Source organism: Nicotiana tomentosiformis, chromosome 6 (assembly GCF_000390325.3).
Source record: "Nicotiana tomentosiformis chromosome 6, ASM39032v3, whole genome shotgun sequence".
NCBI lineage: Eukaryota > Viridiplantae > Streptophyta > Magnoliopsida > Solanales > Solanaceae > Nicotiana > Nicotiana tomentosiformis.
Window position 1 is genome coordinate 87,494,888 of NC_090817.1, and position 6,135 is coordinate 87,501,022.

The following is a 6,135-nucleotide window of genomic DNA, read 5'->3' on the forward strand; positions in this document are numbered from 1 at the left end:
ACACTGAATGCATGTGCTGCACTCTTTTTCCCTTTGTCCAATTTTTGTCCCAATTGAATTTTTCTGGGAAGGTTTTTAACGAGGCACCAACAGAAAGCATACTACGATGGAAGCTTCATCAGCAGAAATAAGATCTTAAAACAACAAGGCACACAATCACTACAGAGCGGTTAGATAATCTTTGGCTCGGTTGCAAAAGTTCCTACGGGGAAGTAAAATTTGCTATCGGCCAAGTGTTACCCGATCGTTCACGAGTGCAAGCCTTTGGGGGGGGGGTGTTAGATAGTCTTTAGCTCATAAACAAAGTTCCTAAGGGGAAGTAAAGCTCGTTACCAAACTAAAGATTATCTAACCATCCACTAGTAGAATCTCCAAAGGATCAGGACTTCTAGTGTTCAAATTCGCATTCTTCGCATTCGAACACTGGAGGAAATGATATGAGAATACGACAACAATGACTGCCACATCGGCTAGAATACAAAAACCAGAAACAAAGTTGTATCATCATAACCGGGACTACGTGGCCAGCCCTATAGAAACAAGTTGTACAAGTTAGCCACAAGTAATGGCAATTCCTTTTTAGCACAATGAATGCTTATGTACTTTTGAAAATGAAAGCAATAAAGTAATGTCCTTTTATTTCTATATTGTTTCTTGTCTAAATGATGAATTAATTTTATCATTTGAAAGTTAAACAAGTACTTCAAATGCTAGTGTCGTAATGTACCTGAGACGTCCTCTTTAAGAGCACCGTAAACATAAGAGGGACCTCTCTTATGAATCCTTCACTTTAAAGGGTTGATTTCGGAAGAACTTATGCAATCCAAAATGCTTTCGGGGAAAAATAAACCCGAAGCCTTGCACAATTCAACGCAAAGGGTAAAACTTGCGCAAATACTTAAATGAAAAGGACGCAACGAGTAATACTTGCGCAAATACTTAAACGAAAAGTACGCAAAGAGAAAACACTTGCACGATACTTACACGAGAAGATTTTTTATTCACAATAAATGTTCCAAATAGAACAAGTACAACGATATAGGAAATTAAAGAAAACAAAAATTAAGCTACTGCATCTCCGGAACCCGAAAGAAAAGAAGCATCTACACCCCCAGGAGAAGTGGGTAGATCTGCTGCGGGTTCTATATCTTGGCCTTCGGCATTTTGGCCTTCAGGATCATCACCTTCCGATTCTTATTCCGTTTCTGAGAACTCGGAACCGAAGCCAGAAGAGTCGGTAGCATCAGGCCGGACCAGAAGACCCCTTCGGGCAGTTGACTCCAGCTCACGGGCCTTAGCGATTTCGGTATTGAAGTCAATGACACCCGCTATGGCCTCTTCCAAGGTTTTTATCCTCATGTTGTTCATAGAATATGTTTTTTCAACAATGAGGGAAGCCGCTAGACGCTGAAGTTCTTCTTAAAGTTGGTCAACCTCAACAGAAAGTTTGTCCCGCTCGGATCTAGTGGACCAGAGACTGACATTAAGGTCACAGACAGTGGAGCTAAAAACCTTATTGTGCTCTATGACCTTATTATGCCTCTCCTCCAACCGGACATACTTCTCCTCTACAACAGTAACTTCTACAGCTTTGGAGTTTAAGGCTGCCTCCAAATTACGCAATCTTTCAGCAGAGGCAACCTCGCGATTGGATGCAGCAAGAACAACAATATGGACTTCAACCCATTTGGCCTTAACTTCTTCAAATTGTACCCTTAATGGGGCGATTTCCTAGATAAGGGTCACTACCTCTTGCTCGCTTTTCTGCAACTGAATCCCCAATTCAGCAGCCTGAGCAGCTCGTGCTTGCAGTTCCGGAAGGTGGGCAACGATCTGATCCCGCTCGGCCAATAATTGATCATGCTCGAAGGTAAATTCCTACTTATCAAGAATCAGCCTATGAAGGCCCTCAGAAGCAAGGAAATTGACCTGCAAAACAAAAATACAAACTCAAAACCCTGCCGTAACAAAGATAGAGGAAACAATAGTGGAAACAAAGACTATACCGTCGCTGCGTTGTGCATGGAATTGTTCAACAAACACTCTCCCGAGAGAGTTTGTATTTTATTCCTATCTTTTTCTGAAGCCAAATGCTTCAGATAATTAGAAAGTTCCACTGGCCGGAATAACATATGGCATTTGGTAGAAACTAAGAGGGTGACGCTCCTTCTCCTTTGGGGATTTTTAGAGGGGGCTTAATAGTTATGCCCCAAATTCCCATGAACCGGGGACTGGGGAAGAGAGACATCCTCATCTCAGGCAACTACGACCGGTGGAGATGATATAGCAGTTGCTGGCGGCAACGACAGAGTTGGTGAAGAAGGAAATGAAGGTGATGACATTCTAGGTTGAGAAGCAGTTGCGGCAAATGCAGTGCTAGTTGTTGGTTGCTCATCAACCGAAGATGGAAGGGACCCGGTACTCAGCCTCACGGTACCGGGAATAACGACTAGGACTCATAAGCGTGAGTTAGAATTTTCCACCATATCATGCTCCCCCCAGAGTGTCGAGGCATCTTCCTTGGTTGGTGTAACTAGCTCAACAAATTGAGCATTTTGTTGAGCTAATGAAGGTCGTTGTCTTCTATGTAGAGAAACCCCCTCATCACTATCTTCTCCATCATCATCGATCACCAGAGTGTCTATGGCCATCTCGGGCTAGTCACTCATCACCATAACATCCGTGGATGGCTCGGATGCTGCATTCTTTGTTTTTTTTTGTTTTTTTTCCTTGATCATGGATGAGTATCATTTTTTTTTGCTTGTTATCCCAACGTGGACTCCGAGATGAAGCACTTGCACCGGATGCAGTACCTACTACACCCGTTAGGGCAATTAGGGTTCCACAATTCCAGAAAGGATGGAGTCGTGGCCGGAATGATGTCCCTGGTGAAAACTGCAGAGAACCGTTCTATCCACCCACGGTCGTTGTCATCATCCATGCTAGTTAGTAGAGCATGGTGGCCACATTTGCTGAAATTTATCATTCCTCAGCGAAATATCTTGGGGGTAATAGAGGTTCATTAATCGAGCTTGGGTTAGCTTCTCTCGCGTCTCTTGGCATAAACGTCGAAGACAAGCAACTGTTCTCCATATAAAAGGACTTACTTATGCTAGGCATACCTGGTAATGGATGCAAAAATCCACGATAACAGAGTCAAGCTCCCCACTCAAAGAGAACGACCCCAAAGTGAAGGGATACATATAAAAATACGTGAAACCCTTCTTGGGTAAGGTTATCCACTCCGCCAGGTTAGTCACGTCCAATTGCACACCTCAATAGAGGTATGAAACAGTCATTTGCAATAACAAAATCCAACTAAGAGTCGGGATCGAATCCATAGGGAGCTAAGATGGGAGTTAGGGGTATATATTCCAATGCACGTGATTGAATTATCTTGATTTGCACTTACACAAAAAGTTTTTGTTTCTATTTCTAATTTTACACTAAAGATTGTAGAATAAAGAAAGAAAACTATAGATAACTATTTTGGGTTTTTTTCAAATTGATAAAAAGCTTAGAGCTGTGACCATTACCTAGATGTTTGTCTAATGGGATAAAGACAAACATCCCAATATGTCTTGTTTGGTTGGTCGAGGTGTGTTATAGCTATCAAATCTCAATTACCCACTCAATACCTCTCGGTCAGAGAGCGGTTTTGCCCAATATGTCTTTCTCAAAACCAAATGGGTATCACACAAAACAATTGATAAAATCTCAAGCCGGGTTATTACTATCTCTAAGTTGAACCCTTTATTTTTCAAGTAGAGACTAAGTCAAATAGGCATGAACTAATGTTTGAAATAATTAATTCCACAAATTAAAGCATGAACTAGGCTAAATAACAAACACCCAATCATAAACAAGTACTAATTTAATTACCCATAAGGTTAACACACTAGGGTTGGGTCACAACCCTAGTAAAAATCTAGCTACTCATGCTTGGGTTTGAAGAAAAAGAAGAAAAACTAATTAAACTCATAATGTAAGCTTAAAATAATAACATTTATTGTAAAATACACCAAAATATAGTAAACATCCAAAAGAGGTAAAGAAAAATGGCTACAGTACTTGTTGATGTCAAAGCTTGACCTAATTTCATGAAACTCTTCTATTTATACAAGTCTGAAAATCTCAGACAAAAATACCACTCGGGAGATTCTTCAGCTGCACAATTCCGTGTGTGGTCCACAGATGTCTTCATCTTGCAGGAGCAGGGATTCTGCAGCAGCACAATTCTGAGTTGCGGCCGTGAGGCTACATTTATGCGGTCCGCAAATTATGTCTGTAGTCACAAACCAGTCTTCTGCGGTCTGCACTTTTATGTCTGCTACCACAAGGCACTTCTTCTACGGCCGCACAATTCTTCTACGGCCGCACAATTCTTGTGCGGTCCGCAATTCTCAGGGACTCGGGACTTGGAAATTTGCACACCCTCTGAAGTTTAGTCCTAGCCTAGCTTTTGCGGCCGCAGAATTCATGTGCGGTCCGTAATTTGCATAAAAATATGCTGAATTTTGCTTCTTTGTTTGCATCCGCAAGTGTAATTCTGCGGTTCGCAATTTCTTCTACGGACCGAACTTTGTATGCTTTTGTGCCCTTTTGTTGCCTTATGCCTGGACTTCTCCTCTTTGAGCCAGATTTCATCTCGGGAGTCCAACTTCCAGCATTCTTGCAATTTGCATATTTCAGAGTTTGAGAAGCTGCGCCAAGGTACGATGACAATGTCGAAGTATGCTGTCCGATTCAATGATTTGTCTAGACATTCACTTGCCTTGGTTTCTACAGCTAGAGAGTGAGTCCGTCAATTTATCAAGGGGCTCAACTATGGTATTAGGTTCAGAAGGACCCGAGAGTTGGAGACAGATACCATATATCAACAGGTGGTAGAGATTGTTGGACCGAGTTAGTTCCATTGGGCCACTGATTTGGTCCAATGTTTGGACCATTCTGGCTAAAACATGCAACATAGCCCAACCTTTTATTTCCTATTTAATTAAACTATAATCAACATAAAAGAAGGAAAACAAAAGAGCAAAAATTAGGCATTTAAAGCTGCCTCTCTTTGCTCGAGAACATGAAGAGTTTACGTGTAAATATAGTTAATTTCATGATTAATTTTGCTCACATATGACTCTAATAAAAGCATTTTATTCAAAAGGTGACCGAACCTTGCTTCTGAGGTTGACTATATATCCTTGGCTATAAAGGAATCAGGTTAGTGTAGTTTTTGGAAAATTTGGTAGCTGGGACTACCGGACACTAGAGTTAAGACTGATGTTGTTGTTGTTGTTGTTGTTGTTACTATTACTTGGTGCTTACATCAAATGAAAAAGAGAAGAGAACTATATTTGCGTGCAAGCTAAGGGTTACAAAATTCCTATCTATGTGTCTTTGGGAGTCAAATCTTGATTCTTGACATGCTCGCTTGTGTTGACCTTAGATTGGATCTTGATGCTCTGTGAAGAAAAGATTATGACTCAATTTTCATTGCATGTTTTGGGAACGTAATTCAATGATATTAGACTAAAACAAAGGATAAAAAGTGCTAATAAGTAGTCAAAATTCCCACTTATCATAGGTCAGGAGCGATGATTTTTAAATCATGGAAAAGACAACCTTCCTTTACAATAGGAATGCTGGAAGGATGGATGGAAAAAGGATACACACCAACAGCCGACGTGCGAGGGTTAGCAGAAGGATATTTCTTTTCTAAGTCCTTAGTTGTGACAAGACTTCTTGGAATAATGGTGCTCACCGTAAGAGGAGCAACATCACCAGCTTTACCTTTGTTCTTTGAGGAACTAGGGTTTTTGGAAGAAGATGCCATTGTTATCAGAAGGGAGAAAAGGGTTTTCTTTGAACAAGAAGGTTAGAGAAAGTTGAAGACAAGTACGAGTTGAGTAAAGAGAGTTTGAGAAAAGTTTGGAAAATTATGAAGTATAAATAAAGAAGTTTAATGCGTATAAGTAAAGATATAGGCGGCTAAAATTGTGGTCATAATTACCTCGATAACAGGCAAGAGTGGTGCTGAATCATGGGATGACACGTGTTCGGGACATTAAATATGGAGAGACGTGCATCTAATCAACCGTCAAAAATGTTTCTGAGGGGGTCAGAGAATTTCCCGTCAAA